At 34.0% G+C, this 15496-nt stretch overlaps 1 long non-coding RNA gene across 1 annotated transcript; it reads left to right on the plus strand.

Annotated features, from left to right (window-relative positions):
• The first annotated feature begins 12232 nt into the window (after positions 1-12232).
• On the plus strand, positions 12233-14820 carry LOC132066640 (uncharacterized). Its single transcript, XR_009416893.1, has 3 exons — positions 12233-12306; positions 13206-13401; positions 13603-14820. It is a non-coding gene; the product is annotated as an uncharacterized LOC132066640 (long non-coding RNA).
• The last annotated feature ends 676 nt before the right edge of the window (positions 14821-15496 follow it).

Genomic DNA, 15496 nt, shown 5'->3' on the forward strand with positions numbered 1-15496 from the left:
TATTATCCGCCAACCGGGTCCCCTTCGCACGCTAGACGAGACCGGCCGTACTGCTGCGAAAACCAATGTCAAGAGCAACTGAGAGAACAAAAAAAGTGAGTGAGAGTGAGAAAGAAAGAGAGTTAGCTCGATTGCATTAATGAAAGCTATTACACGAGAGCAAGCGCAAGGTTTGCAGGGAGAGACACCAAGATAGATAGATACTGTTTTCGTTTTTTGAAAGTTTTGATTGCTTGATCCCCCCTAATAATGCTTTCTTTTAAAAATAAAAACCCAAGTTACGTGACTAGACATAACTTTGCTAGAGAATCGCAACTAAAAATACATAAAGCAAACTACTCTATATTTACAACAAAAGAGACCTAACTAGACAGGTCCACGTGTCTCCTTCGATCGTGGCACCGTCGCGCGCGCAGGCCGGGCGCGCGCACATCGGGGTGCGTGCGCCGGGCGCCGGGCACCCAGAAAGGTGGTTGCACCGTCATCGCGCGCCGGGGCCCGCGTTGGGGCACGGCCGTGATGGGGCGCTAGCGAGGGACATCGACGGGGTGACACAGGTGACAACCTTGTCACTTAGCGCGTCCGAGACCACCGGCCGTCCATGGCGCTGGGCGCTGAGAGACTTGCCATAGCGCCATGGGGCGCATCCAAGGGGCCGGCGGGCAGAAAGCCGCCCATGACATATATCATGAAATCCCTAGAATGTACAAAGGATAAACTAATCTTGGGACACATCGCCGATATGCAAAAGAATGAACTATAGAAACTGGCACCTACTGGGACAATGAGTGGCCTGGGGCTGACCGAAAGCTAGGAAGAAATACTCGAAAGCTAGCTCGCACCTCCTCCTCATTCACACCCATATTTTCAAAAGAAAAAATATGTGACGCCCTAAAAGATCATAATTAAGTACAATTATTGTGCTCAGTAAGTATCATCAATAAACCACCCCGTGCGCACGCTTAAGGTTGGATGATACTTTCTGAAAACATGCCTAAATAATTACAGTATAAGTTTAGTATTGAAGACACTAATAGCATCACATGCAAATCTTCTTTTGAATTAGTGTTATGTTATCAAGTTCAGATACAGTGTCCGATTGTCTAATTTTAATTACTCCCTCTGTGCCAATTTATATTGTACACTTTCCTTTTAGTCTTTCTAAAAAAGAATGTCACATTTCTATATTTATAAACAATTTGACTTTAAAATTTCAGTTTTACCCTTAATGAGAATATTTAGAGCCACACAAATATCTAAGACTCATTTAGTCTCTCTTTCTTTCTTCAACTTTGTGTCTAGTCAAATGATGTCACATAAATTGGGACGGGCAGTACTACTTTGTACGTCAATCCTTTCTAATTTACTGTTTATCAAAGTATGCATCGTCCACGCACGGAGGACTCTAGCTCAATCAACTAGATGATTAGCATCCATACGCTCCATGTATATATACATCACACATAGTTGACGCCTCCCTCGTTAACTAGGGTGTGCCAGCAGTCTAGCACAATCCAACTGGTTTATGACCATACGAGAGCACAATTTGGCCCTATTTATGTGTATATAAGTCCTTTTCGCACACTTGGGCGCTGATTTGTGTGCTTAAAACGTAGCTTAAACATGATAAAACTTCTATAGAGGATGCACAAACTTTCAAAAAGAGACATAAACATGTCATGCTATTTACACTTGACGTCAAAATCATAATTAAATTGATACTCATTGTTGGTGATATTACAATGAAATTACAATTACAATTGAATAATAAAATGAATAAATAAAAATATCTTTGGCTGAGGCGCGGATATCTCGCTTTCTTTAAGGAGATTCAAGCCCACTGCGCAAAGAATCTACCGGTCCAAAAGCAAGAATCTTTTCCGACTTGTCCCCTCCAGATACAATGTACCGATCACGTCGTATAACTCAACAAACTCTGGACAAGATGTTGAGTCCAAAGCTCCACCAAAAAGAACACCTTCCTTCAACTAGAAAAAACTCTCTCTTTTTTTAACTCACTTTTCATACACTATATTTTTCTCTATATCCACAAAGTAAGGATGACAAACTATTTATAATTGAAAAATTCATCCTTGAATTAATTGGATGAAAAGAATGAATTAAAGGACAATAAAGTGGTGTGAATATGGAGACTAAATGTGATAATGGGAAGATAAGTTACAAGGTATAATTGCATGGTTGACGTGTGAGGAAATGAAAGACCAATAGGAAGAGACCATTGTCGTCCACTATTACCCCTATAATCGAAAGCTTAAATGGCCATATTATGGTACCAAGAAAACGTAAGAATTGAAGATGTTTTCACCATAATGGCCACAAACATGAATGGTCAAACAAAAGCATGGGACACTTTAATATCAATAAAATAATATTAAAATGCTCAAAAAACCTATCAATCCCCCACTCAATTTAATATTATACAAGAGAGTTTACCAGCTGAAGGAAGACTATTATGCATAATGAAGGTGTGCTCTGCATTGAACCTCCATTTAGTAAAACAATAATCTTTAATCCGAGTCGTAGTGGTCTCGACTTGAACTATGACCGCTTTTAGGGAAATAAAGAATTATTGCTTACACATAATAATCAAGGTGTTAACATGAGCTTTCACATAACAAAGCACATTACGGCCTTGTGCTATCCGGTTTCATGATTGCTTTTGAGAACGAGCCCAATTCTCATAGGAAGCGGCCTACTTCCACACTCACATAGGTGAAATCCGCCATGGCCGTAACTTAACACCCCACTCATACGAGCTACGTAATTTCATTAAGAGTTCATAAACTCAACCTCCACAAATCGTTACGAATAATGCACCTACACCATAGGGGGAATAAATAAAATAGTGCATTTTCTCAAAAGTCATCATATGATTCGTTTTTCCCATTGAACCTCGGTTATAGGATCTCTAGTTCCCGGTGTTGGGTTTCTCATATATGACTCATGAATTTATGGGCTTCAATCCCATCCCCCTCGATGTGCTCCAGACCTTTTCTCTTGCCAAGGCCTTGGTTAGTGGATCTGCAAGATTATCACAAGATTTGACATAATCAACGTTAATGGTACCACTTGTCAAATATGATCTCACAGTACTGTGTTTTCTCCTTATAGGTCTGGATTTACCGTTATAATAACGGTTTTGAACTCTACCAATTGCAGCGGTGCTATCACAATGAATTAAAATAGGAGGAATTGGTTTTTCAAAATAAGGAATTTGAAATAATAAATCTCTTAACCAATTCGTTTCTTCACTAGTCAAGCTAAAGCAATTAGTTCAAATTTCTCCATGGTAGAGTTAGCAATAATAGTTTGCTTTTTTGATTTCCAACAAATAGCACCACTCGCCAACGTAAAAATATAACCGGTGGTAGAACAGAATCACCGATAAAGTGTTCCAATCGCATCGAAAAGCCTTCAAGTACAAAGCAGGATATTTTTTATAAAACAAGCCATAGGTTTTTGTACCAACTAAATATTTCATAACTCTCGTTATGGCATGCCAATGTTCACTACCCGGCTTGCTTGTAAACTCGCTAAGTACTCCAACCGCATACGCAATATCGTGCCTAGTGCAATCGGTCACATATCTCAAACTTCCAATTAAGCTAGCATATTCCTTTTGATTTATCACATCATTTTCACTTTGAACAGAAACAAGTGAATACTTGAATCAAAAAGGAGTTACAACATGCTTGCAATCAAGAAAGTTATATTTTTTCAAAATTTTCTCAACATAATGTGATCGGTCAAGGAAAATTCCATCACATGTTTTAGTAATTTTTATTCCAAGAATAAAATTTGCCTCACCAAGATCTTTCATGTCAAAATGGCTTCTAAGAATATTTTTAGTTTCACCAATAACATTCATGTTAGAGCCAAAGATCAATAAATCATCAACATAGAGGCAAACAATAACATGTGAATTATTCCAAGACTTATGATAGATGCACTTATCACACTCGTTTGTTTTAAAACCATTTTCAATCATGCAGAATCAAATTTCTCATGCCATTGCTTTGGTGCCTCGTTTCAAGCCATATAGGGATTTAGTAAGTTTACACACTTTGTTTTCTTGGCTCGCTTTCAATAAAACCTTCGGGTTGTTCCATATAAATTTCCTCATTTAGGTCCCCATTTAAAAAGCGCTTTTTACATCCATTTGGTGAATATGCAAATCAAAAATTGCAGCAATAGCAATTAAAAGCCTTATGGATGTAATTCTAGTTACGGAGAAAAAGTATCAAAAAATTCTAGGCCTTCTAGTTGTTTAAAACCTTTAGCAACTAGTCTAGCCTTATATTTATCAACAGTAACCATCCGGTTTTAACTTTTTTCTAAGGACCCATTTACACCCAATTGTTTTACAACCCGGGGTGGTAAATCAACTAACTTCCAAGTTTTATTGGAAATAAGTGATTCCATTTCATCATTTACATTTCTCTTTCCAAAAAATAGCATCATGTGAAGATAAAGCTTCTTGTAAATTGAGAGGTCATTTCCAATATTAAAAACATAAAAATCAGGACCAAAATCTTTTTCTACCCTAGCTCTTTTACTTCTTCTTAACTCAAAATCATCACTTTCTTTATTTTTCAAAACAGAAGTAGAAGAACTAGGTAGTGACAAAATATTTTCGTTAGTCCTATGACCCCCACTATTTTTAGAATCAAATGGAAATTTATTTTCATGAAAAATAGCATCACCTGATTCTATTATTATATTATCTTCAAGACTAAAAAATCTATAGGCTGTACTATTTGAAGCATAACCAAGAAAAGCACAAGTAGTAACTTTTTTACCCAATTTACTTATTTTGGGATCCATTAGCCTTACATAAGCTAGACAACCCCAAACTCTTAAATATCCCAAATTTGGCTTGTGACCTTTCCACAACTCAAATGGTGTTAATTTAGTCTTTTTATGAGGCACACGATTCAACACATAACAAGTGCTTAAAATAGCTTCACCCCAAAAATTTAGAGGTGCACTAGACTCAATAAGCATGGCATTAGTCAACTCAACTAAAGTTCTATTTTTTCTCTCCGCTACACCATTAGACGCAGGAGAATAAGGTGGAGTAGTTTCATGAATTATTCCCAATGATCTAACAAAAGAATTAAACTCATTAGACTCATATTCACGGCCTCTATCACTTCTAATTCTTTTTATTTTTCTACCAAACCGATTTTCAACTTCATGGAGATAAATTTTAAAATTTTCAAAAGCATCACTTTTATTTTTCATCAAGAAAACATATGTATACTTAGAAAAATCATCAATAAAAGTAATAAAATATCTATTTCCTCCACGAGTTAAAATTCCTCCAAGTTCACAAATATCGTATGAATTAATTCTAATAATTCAGCTTTTTCTCGTCAACTTGAAAATGAGGCCTTTTTGTGATTTTGGCTTTACTACAAGCTTCACATTTTTCAAAATCCTTTTAATCATTGGGATTAATCCTAAACTACTCATGATTCCTACATAACGATTATTAATATGACACAAACGAGCATGCCAAAAATTAGTGGAAGAAAGCATGTAAACAAAACTAGTAACTTTATTCATCTCAACATTCAACTTAAACATCCCATCACAAGCATACCCCTTTCCCACAAAAATACCTTTTTTCACTATTACATATTGATCGTACTCAATAATTTGTTCAAGCCTCGCTTTATTAAGAAGAAAACTAGACATCAAATTTTTTCTCATAGAAGGAGTAAAAAGTACATCTTTTAATGTTAACACCCTTCCCGAGGTAAAGCTCAACTCGACATCTCCTTTCCAAGCACTTGAGTAGTGTGAGAATCACCAAGCATGATGGTTTTGGGCTCCTCAAATGGAGTATACACTTTGAACCAATCTTTGTCATAGTATATGACGGTTTGCACTTAATCAGCCCACCATCCATCAACATTTTCAACCATATTTATGTCGTTATCACCGCCACAAGTGGCTCTTCGGTAACGTTCGCCCGAGGTGTAGGACCACGTTTCGAAACTTGCAAAATCGAGCAATATGCCCACTCTTGCCACGTACAAAGCATGGTCCTCCATTTTGTGCTTGTTGATTTTGTGCTTGGTTGTTACCACAATTATTTTTCTTGGGAGGTCTACCATTATTTTTCTTGAATATTTTCTTCTTAGGCTTCAGAGGTATTTTTGTTAGCATTAGGAGCAGCATTATTTGAAGTAATTAAATTTACCTTATTTGTGACGGGTTGTAAGTTGCTCTCTTCCGTTTGCAAAAGTGCATCTTGGCCTCTTGCCTCTTCCTCCATGCGGATTCGCATAATCAACGTCTCAAGAGAGGTTTCCTTTGTTTGTGGCGCATAGTTTTTTGAAATTCCTTCCACGAAGGTGGAAGTTTATCTATTATGCCACAAACAATAAGGTTATCACCAATTTTGATCTCCTCGGACCTAAGCTCTCCAACAATCATTATAAAGTCTTGAGCTTGATCTACCACTGATTTGTTGTCCACCATTTGGAAACGAAAAAATCTACTAGCAGCATATTTTTTCGCTCCAAATTTCCTCGTATCATATTTACTCGCAACGCTTTCCAAATTTTCTTTGCAAGAGAGTAAGTTCTATCATAATAATCATAAAAATTATCTCGATAGACAATTAAGTAAATAATACCGACACTTGTATGAATCTTCATCGTACTTTTCAATTTTTTCTTGAAGAGAAATAAGTTCTTCATCATTCATGGAAGAGTTGTCTACTTTATTTGGATTCTTCTCGCTTAACACATAAGAAACATTGAGAAGACTTAAGTAGAAAAGTACTTTACCCTTCCATCTCTTAAAATGAGTACCGTTGAACCGAAATGGCTTGTTAAGATCTCCTACTTTGACATCCGCCGATTTTTCAATTGTAGCCATATGAATCTCCTTAAAATTGTTGGTGATATTACAATGAAATTACAATTACAATTGAATAATAAAATGAATAAATAAAAATATCTTTGGCCGAGGCGCGGATATCTCGCTCTTTAAGGAGATTCAAGCCCACCGCAAAGAAATCTACCGGTCCAAAAGAATCTTTCCGACTTGTCCCCTCCAGATACAAATTTCGATCACGTCGTATAACTCAACAAACTCCTGACAAGATGTCGAGTCCAAAGCTCCACCAAAAAGAACACCTTCCTTCAACTAGGAAAACTCTCTCTTTTTTTAACTCACTTTTCATACACTATATTTTTCTCTATATCCACAAAGTAAGGATGACAAACTATTTATAATTGAAAATTCATCCTTGAATTTATTGGATGAAAAGAATGAATTAAAGGACAATAAAGTGGTGTGAATATGGAGTACTAAATGTGATAATGGGAAGATAAGTTACAAGGTATAATTGCATGGTCGACGTGTGAGAAATGAAAGACCAATAGGAAGAGACCATTACTGCCTACTATTACCCCTATAACTGAAAGCTTAAATGGCCATATTATGGTACCAAGAAAACGTAAGAATTGAAGAGGCTGTTTTCAGCCTTAATGGCCACAAACATGAATGGTCAAACAAAAGCATGGGACACTTTAATATCAATAAAATAATATTAAAATGCTCAAAAAACCTATCACTCATAAACATAAAAGTATATGATATTTTATTGTTGAGGAGTCATAAAAATCAACATGAAATTATATTCAGTCATTCGATATCTTCAGATAACATGCCATTCAAACATAAACATGGAGAAATCACATTGCTAGCCCCTACGATTGTGAATTCACATTTCTACAGCTTTATTCTTATTCATTCCAGACACGCATTTTAAGAAAATTCTTAAAGTGGGTACATCTAAACTTACCTTAGTTCTTGGCCTTAGAGACTTCCCAATGTTCCAATACGAGCAAAACAATTCAATCTACATAAATGTAATCATTCTACATCAGTTCGTATCCGTTTCATTTTAACAAGATCCATTGAGGACTCAAACATTAGATCTAGTGGATCCCTATACATTTTTTTTGTGCGGATTGCCCTTCAATGGCGCTGGTGTTTAATTTTTGTCCCTCAACTTCCTAGTCTTTAATTTTTAGCCCTTAAATTGCTGGTTTTTAATTTTTGTCCTTCGCCTAATACCGAGAGGTTTGGGGTTCGAATCCCGGCACAGTAAAAAAAAAAAAAAAACAAAATCGCAAGGCAGAGTTTCTTAGCAAAATTAGGCCTTCAGACAGAATTTTGTAAAATTTCAACTGAGAAAAAAATTGCCTTAATGCAAACCTTTACCTTAAAATAGAGTTTTGCCAAGGTAAAACTCTGTCTTAAGGTAGAGTTTGCCTTATGCCTGAAGGCAAAACTCTGTCTTAAGTAGAGTTTAAAATAAACTCTGCTCGATCAGGTAGAGTTTGATCGCAACTTTATTTAAGGCAGAATTTGAAACTCTGCCTAAAGGTAGCAAAACTACTCGCCTTGCGAATCCAACCTCTACCTTGCGATTTTTTTTAAAAAAAATTGACTGAGCGGGAGTTCGAACCCGGAACCAAAGGGTTTTAGCGAATGGCAAAAATTAAAGACCATTAATTTGAGGGGCAAAAACTAAAGACCCCCCTTAATAGTTTCTCATTTTCAGACTCTGAACTTCTTGTTCAGATTAATATTTTTCATATTTTAATAATAAAATAGAAATATTCCACGTAATATTTCTACCTATAAGAATAAAATAATTTAATCATTCAAACTTTTAAGCAAGCTATAAGGTTTTCTTTGTTATGTCAACTTCTTTTGAATTATTTTGATATTTCTCTATTGCTCAAACCGGAAGTTAAACATTTCTTGAATAAAAGTACTTGAACATAATTGAAACACATGAGACGTTATTCATATATATATATATATATATATATATATATATATATATATATATATATATATATATATATATATGCAAATATTTTGTAGTCCTTAGTTGGATCTCAACCATTTAGTTGTGTGCTTGCTAACCAAAAGGATTTTCTCTTCCAAATCTACCCTTGTACTTGTTATTTATTGCATGATATACCAAAATATATATTATAAATAAATCTAGATACTTCCAAACCTTTTTTGGTAATATTGTACATGGCCCCTTTTTCACCTTTTTGTAAGTGAAATATGCACCATAACTTTTTTTGTCATATATTTAGCCATACTTTATTCCTTGATTACTTAGGTTGCCACATTCAATTTGGTAAATATAGTAAAGTTTGAGACCCTTTAAAATGCTTAAAAAGTTGTGAATAGTAATGATGTCATCTAAAAGAACCAACTATCCATAAAGATAAATAAATAATAGTACTCAGGGGCCGATCCAGTAGATTTTCATCAGGGTGTTTGAAAAAGAAAGCTAAATATACACGTAATTTTTTTTTTAGGTGTTCGAAAGTTAATATATGCACATAAATACAGAAAATTTACCCTATATATACACCGTAATTTTTTTTGCCGAGGGTGTTGTGAACACCCCTGGCCGTGCATCCGCCACTGATAGTACTCCCTATACCCCAATTTATGTGGCACCGTTTGACTAGACACAGAGTTTAACACATTTGTGAGCAGGGAGTTTGAGACTTTTGAAATTTGTGATCCAAAACAAGTTTTAGATATTAGTGTGGTTGTAATTCACTTCATAAAGTTAAATTGTTTCTAAATGTAGAAAAGTGACTTTTTTTTTACAGACTAAAAAGAAAAGTGTGCCACAAATTGTCAGTTATATGTGGAATAGTAACTTTGAAGAGCTCATTTGGTGTTGAGAGAGAACTTTGTAAATGATATTTTCACTTTGTAAATTTTTGAGGATTATAGTTAGATTTATCCTGATCTAATCTCTTAATAATCTTTTTATTTTGAAAATATAAATTAGGTATGATATGTTAACATAATTTTGTATAGTAAAGAAAATCAAAATTGATCCTTCAGAAAAATAAAAGCTAGAAGGAACAATATTATTAGGTACGTCGTTGTATTGAGGCATGATTTACTTATTAAAATTTAGTTGATCCTAACATTCTTGGACTAATAGCATAGTTATAATATTATTATGACGTAAATTACCCAAATAATATTCCACTTAAACTTTAAGAAAATAATGGAAAAGAAATGTCATTTCCCCACATGGATCTTTTGAAAAGAAAAAAAAAATTTAATTAAGAAAAGTAGTAGTTTTTCATAATTTGTATGATTTAATTACAATTAGCATATATTAATATCATTTTAAATTGTCAATTTTTAAAATTTAAAATTTTATCTTTATTTACAAGTAAATTCACCAATTTCTCAACAGAAGAATAAATGTAAAATGTATGGTTTGATTTATTTATTTTTTTAACCAAATTATATATTATTATTCTTTTTTTTTTTTTTGTAAAAAGTAGTTTATAGTTCATAAAACATGATTTTTACTAATCGTGCATATGTAAACCATCAGTCCTTCTACCAATTTTTTTGTTGTTGAGATTTTGCATTGAATCTTAATTTTTTCTGGTGCAATAGCTTTTAGTATATTATGGTGTCAAAGCTTTTCAAGAATTAATACAGTAGGATCTTTGAAAAAAAAATTAAGGTTTATTCAATGTTCTTAATTAAGTGGAGGACATGTGTTGGGTGGGGCGGGGGGGGGGGGGGGATTCCGAGAGAGATGTAACCGTGTCCGTAAGTGATCGGTTCCTTAATCTATTTTTAATAATTTTGTAACTTTTGAAGTTTAATTTTATTATTTATCTTTTCTAATTCTTAAACCATTTTAGTTTTGCTGAACATAGGCTTTTACAGATATCAATATGATATCTTTTTAAGAAAATGATGCAAGAATTTGTGATGAAGAATTAAAAGGATCCTTTGACTTATCGAAATCGAAAAATTAGATTTCTTTGAATCCGAAAAATAATAGATTTCTTTGAATCATTTTAAATACTTATGTTAGTTTACAATATATCAAAACACAATGGTCGACTACTCATGTATATATAGTCGAAGGTTTGGAATTATTTTAAATACTTCCTACTATGTTAGTTTACAATATATCAAATTATCTTTTTTTTAATTAAACAATTATAGAGCTTTTCTAAAACTTCTCTCTCTCAACTTCTTTTCCCTCAAGTTCATTCTTTAAATACTTTTTTTCTCAACTTTTCACAAGACGGTTTGTATAGTGTGTGTATATATATATATATATATATATATATATATATGTGTGTGTGTGTTTTGCTAACCCACCACATGGAGGTTGTAGATTTGTATTGTACCCTTGATTCTCAAAAATGGCCTTACTATTCACTACCAGCACACTAAAGAAGGGGGATTTTTTTACTTTCACCGAACTTCATCCATTTCCTCTCAAAAAATAAACCCAACTTATTTACTGAAATTCTGATCCCCACTTTCGACACTCTTTATCTCGTTTGTCTTTGATGTTTTGATCTTTAAGGGGTTGCAATCTGGTATTTATGTGATGATTTTGGGTACTTTTATTTTGGATTCGCTGTGAATTGCTTTGATTTCTTATGTTGACTCTTTTGCTCACGAAAGGGTAAGAAAATCAGCCGTTCTGAAATTCCGGTGGCCGATAGTAGCAGCTTGGATGGCTAGATTTGCAACTATTCTTTTCATTTGTAAATAATGAAATTTGTTTTCAGAATTGTCCGTTGAATTTCTTTATAAGCTAAAGAATATGCTAATATGAGAGTTTCGGAGGGAGGGAAGGCTGCTGCAATTTCATACCAAACTGAAAAGAGAGGGAAGCAATATGGAAAATAATTTTTCGGTGTTTGTAATCTTTAAGAACAATCACTATTAAAGATGCAATGGAAAGGAATAACTAATTTGTCTTAAATTTTTATAATAATAAATAATTTGGAATAACTACTTTTAGAATTTAAAAATCATGACAGATAATTTTGGGAGGGAGTATACATGAATGACATGACAATTTCATTTTTGACAGTTTCAATTTAAGTTGGTTTTATAGAAGAATAATTAGCCATGCATTGAGCGGCCTTCTACATTAATAAATTGGACAAAGAAACTTTTAGTATTTGAATCAAGTTAAGCCCCAATTTTACTTTACTAATATATAGAAATGGTAGTTGGAAGGCCAAACATGAAGAACAGGGACAAGAATGTAATTTAATGTTTATTTTGGGCAAATTTAAAATTAAACTCACTCTGTAAATACATTCTTCTTCCTTATTCTAGAATCTACCCGATCAAAGATATCTATTTTCTCTCACTTGTATTTTTCCTCACATTTCTTCTCCTCCTTTCTCTGGTTATCACTCTTTCAGGGAAGCTTTGGTGAGTTTTCTTGCTCTTTTTTGGCAGCAGTTAGAATTTTTACTCTTTCAAAGGTTTTCCATCTTTGTTATATTTAGTATCTGGTCTGACCATTCTGTTTAGGTGATCTTGCTATGTTCTTGACGTTTCTTTGTTGATAATTAGGATTTGGTGGGTATATGATAGTTTCGGTTCTTTTGAATGAAATATCTAGCAAGAAATTCTTCATGTATGTCAGTAGTTATACCTACTTTCTTTTACCTTATATTTCATTAATGAATTTGGTAATTTGACCTACGGCTTGAAATTGGGGTTTTAAGCGTTCAATCAAATTTTCACCTCAGAATTGGACCAAAAAATTAAAACGTCGTGATTGAGATTGAACATGTTGGTGGAGGTCTAATTCGTGATCAAACACGAGTGTGCACGATTGTATACAACACATTGATACAATACATGTACTCAAAACATGAGTGTACACCTCTATGTGGGATAGTAAAATTCCTTTGTGACAGAGCTGAGCTCCAACGGTTAGGGAATCAACTTATCCAAGTGAAATTAAAACAGAAACTCAAACGACATTCCTGTCTTCTCTACTCTGTAGTTATCAAGTTGATTTCAGTTCCAAGCTATCTTAGTGCTTTTAAATTGATGTATAACATGTTCTTCCTTGATCTCCAGATAAGATTTTTTATGTCGTATCATTAAAGATGTACGGTCAAACCATCTGCTTAGTTAGCTGGTTCATATTTGTTCCAAAGATGTTTACTTTACCTGCATTTCATACCTTCTGTCCTCAGACATGCTTAGGGAGTCAAAATACTTGTGGCAGAATTTATACCCCCTAAAAGATAGTATCATAAGTTATACAACATTTTCGAGAGGACATAAGGCCTGAACATTTGACTTTTTGTTGGCAGGTAGCTTCGCTTCTAATAAGATATGGAGCAGTTGTGTACGCGAAGAAAAGAAGAAGGCAGTGTGGTTGAACAAGCTTTACATGATCTTCGCGCAACATCAATTAATGTCGCTAAGACGATTATTGAAGGATAAAACCCCCTGGTCTCACTAGCCAGACAATAGATTCAAGGAAAACTCTCTAAGTACTTAGAAGAGGTATGTTCAAATTTATGAAAGTATTCGCTACTCCTGATGCTTCCTTACTAAGTGAATTTTTTACCTATCAACCTTTTTTAAATCTTTGAGGATGTGAGTATCTGTTGGAATTTTATGTGCACTCTAAGCCAGGTTGTTTTATGATATGCGTGAAGCAAGTAGAAGTTTTTCTTATTGCTTTTCTTTCTTTTTTTTTCACAGGAATTATATAACATACACCTGAACTTATGTTTGTTGAACATATGTGTATAGCTCCCGAAGAGAAAAACATATATATAGTTATGTAGGTTCTTATATATTATTAGTTGTGGTAGTAAATCCATGAAGATATTACATAGGTCATAGAAGGTATATTTAAGATATGAAAGTATTTAACTCCATATATTCAAGAAAATGATTCCATTATCTTTTATTCCCCATTTTCCGTTACAGGAAATATTTCTACACTTTCCTTTCAGCCTTTAGCACTTGCATTGAGAATCTCTTCTATCTATGCACATAACCCTAATGATTGTTGCCCTTTCATTTTAAAGAAAAAAAGTGTGGTATACAGAAGTCATTTTATGAGTGATAGATGAAGTAGGAATTGACTTCTTATATATGCTATTTGGACTGAGTTTGTTTTGGTAATTCAGTAGCTTACTATTGGAGAACCACTCATTTCCCTATTATATTTACTTCTGTGTATCAATTGGTTTCAAATTGTATCAATATCTCATGACACAATTGCTTCACATTAGAACCTGATAAAGAAAAGATACTAACAGAGACTGGAACAGTGAAACTTGTGTCAAAGGTGCAAAAGGAAAACAAAAGGTGCAGAGGTTGATTAGATGAGCACACTTTAAAGTATAAATCAGGGACAACCGTGAAGCAAGCCGAATTTAATTGGAATTCGAATACAGTAATGGTGTTGGGCTTTGCATTTTAATTTTGTAATAAATTGTTCAGTGTCATATTTCGATCTTCTTCAGTTGTTTTAAGCCTAAACAGTGCCTTGCTGACTAGCTTTGATCTAGAAGTTGGGCTGCTTATCTTCCTCTTCCTGTAAAAATATGCAGTTGTTAGCATTTGAACATGGCATCAAGTGAGATCACTGCATAGAGGTTGATTCTTTGCAACTTAATCATTCTTTAGTAATGTTGGTTAAACATACAGCAGTTTGATGGAAATTTAGACAAGTCTTTGTTGCTTCACGCAACTTTAAGAGCCCCTATCCTGTGCATATTCGGAAGATTTAAAACAAACAAATACCCTTAATATCATTTCAAATTGTGGAGAGTTGTATAGTTCAATACCATCCTGGTCCGACGAGGTTTTGGAAATTTGACGCTGATATTTACTGGATAAATGTGTCGACCTTTCAAGAATGCCCCAAAATTAGTAGAGACAAATTTTGTTGATGGTACTACACACTGTAATTTCAATTTTTTAATATAAAAAAATTATATCCGGATTGTTTAATTTAAACTTGAGAATCCAATGAAAGATTGAGGAATTTTCAATTGATTAAAAAGAATCTAAAAATGTTGTGAACAAAAAATAGAGTATGGAGGGAGTACATTTCCTTTTAGATTAGATTTCTGGTTAGCCTTGATTAGATGAGTAGCATTGATAATTCACACTCTTCTTCCAGATGAAAATCAGTTACAGCTGCATGTGGTTTCCTTTGTGGTCAGTGATAGACCTGCCTATGATTCGTGTGCCCATTCGGTAAAAGTTTAACCTGTGTTTTAGCTACTTAAAAAAGTTTTTGGATAGTTATGGTTTATCTGGAAGTATGTGAATGTTTTGTGAATGCGAGAACATCTGTTTCGGAAACAACCTCAAACCAGTACTTCAAAATTCAGTATTTTTCTAAAGTATTCTGCAAAAAAACTTTTAAAAAAAATGTTCTTGGAAAAGTTTTTCCAAGTTTCCGAAAAAGGTACCTTTGATAAACGCCCTTGTGCAAATAATTTACTTGGTAGAATGTGAAATAAACAACGCTATTTGCTTCTTAAACTTAACATGATGGACGTCTAATGAGGATAGGCGGTCTCTCAAGTGGTCATTTTTTAATGCAACAGGTGCCTTGAAAACAGTACTCAATGTC

This window comes from Lycium ferocissimum, chromosome 8 (assembly GCF_029784015.1).
Source record: "Lycium ferocissimum isolate CSIRO_LF1 chromosome 8, AGI_CSIRO_Lferr_CH_V1, whole genome shotgun sequence".
Lineage (NCBI taxonomy): Eukaryota > Viridiplantae > Streptophyta > Magnoliopsida > Solanales > Solanaceae > Lycium > Lycium ferocissimum.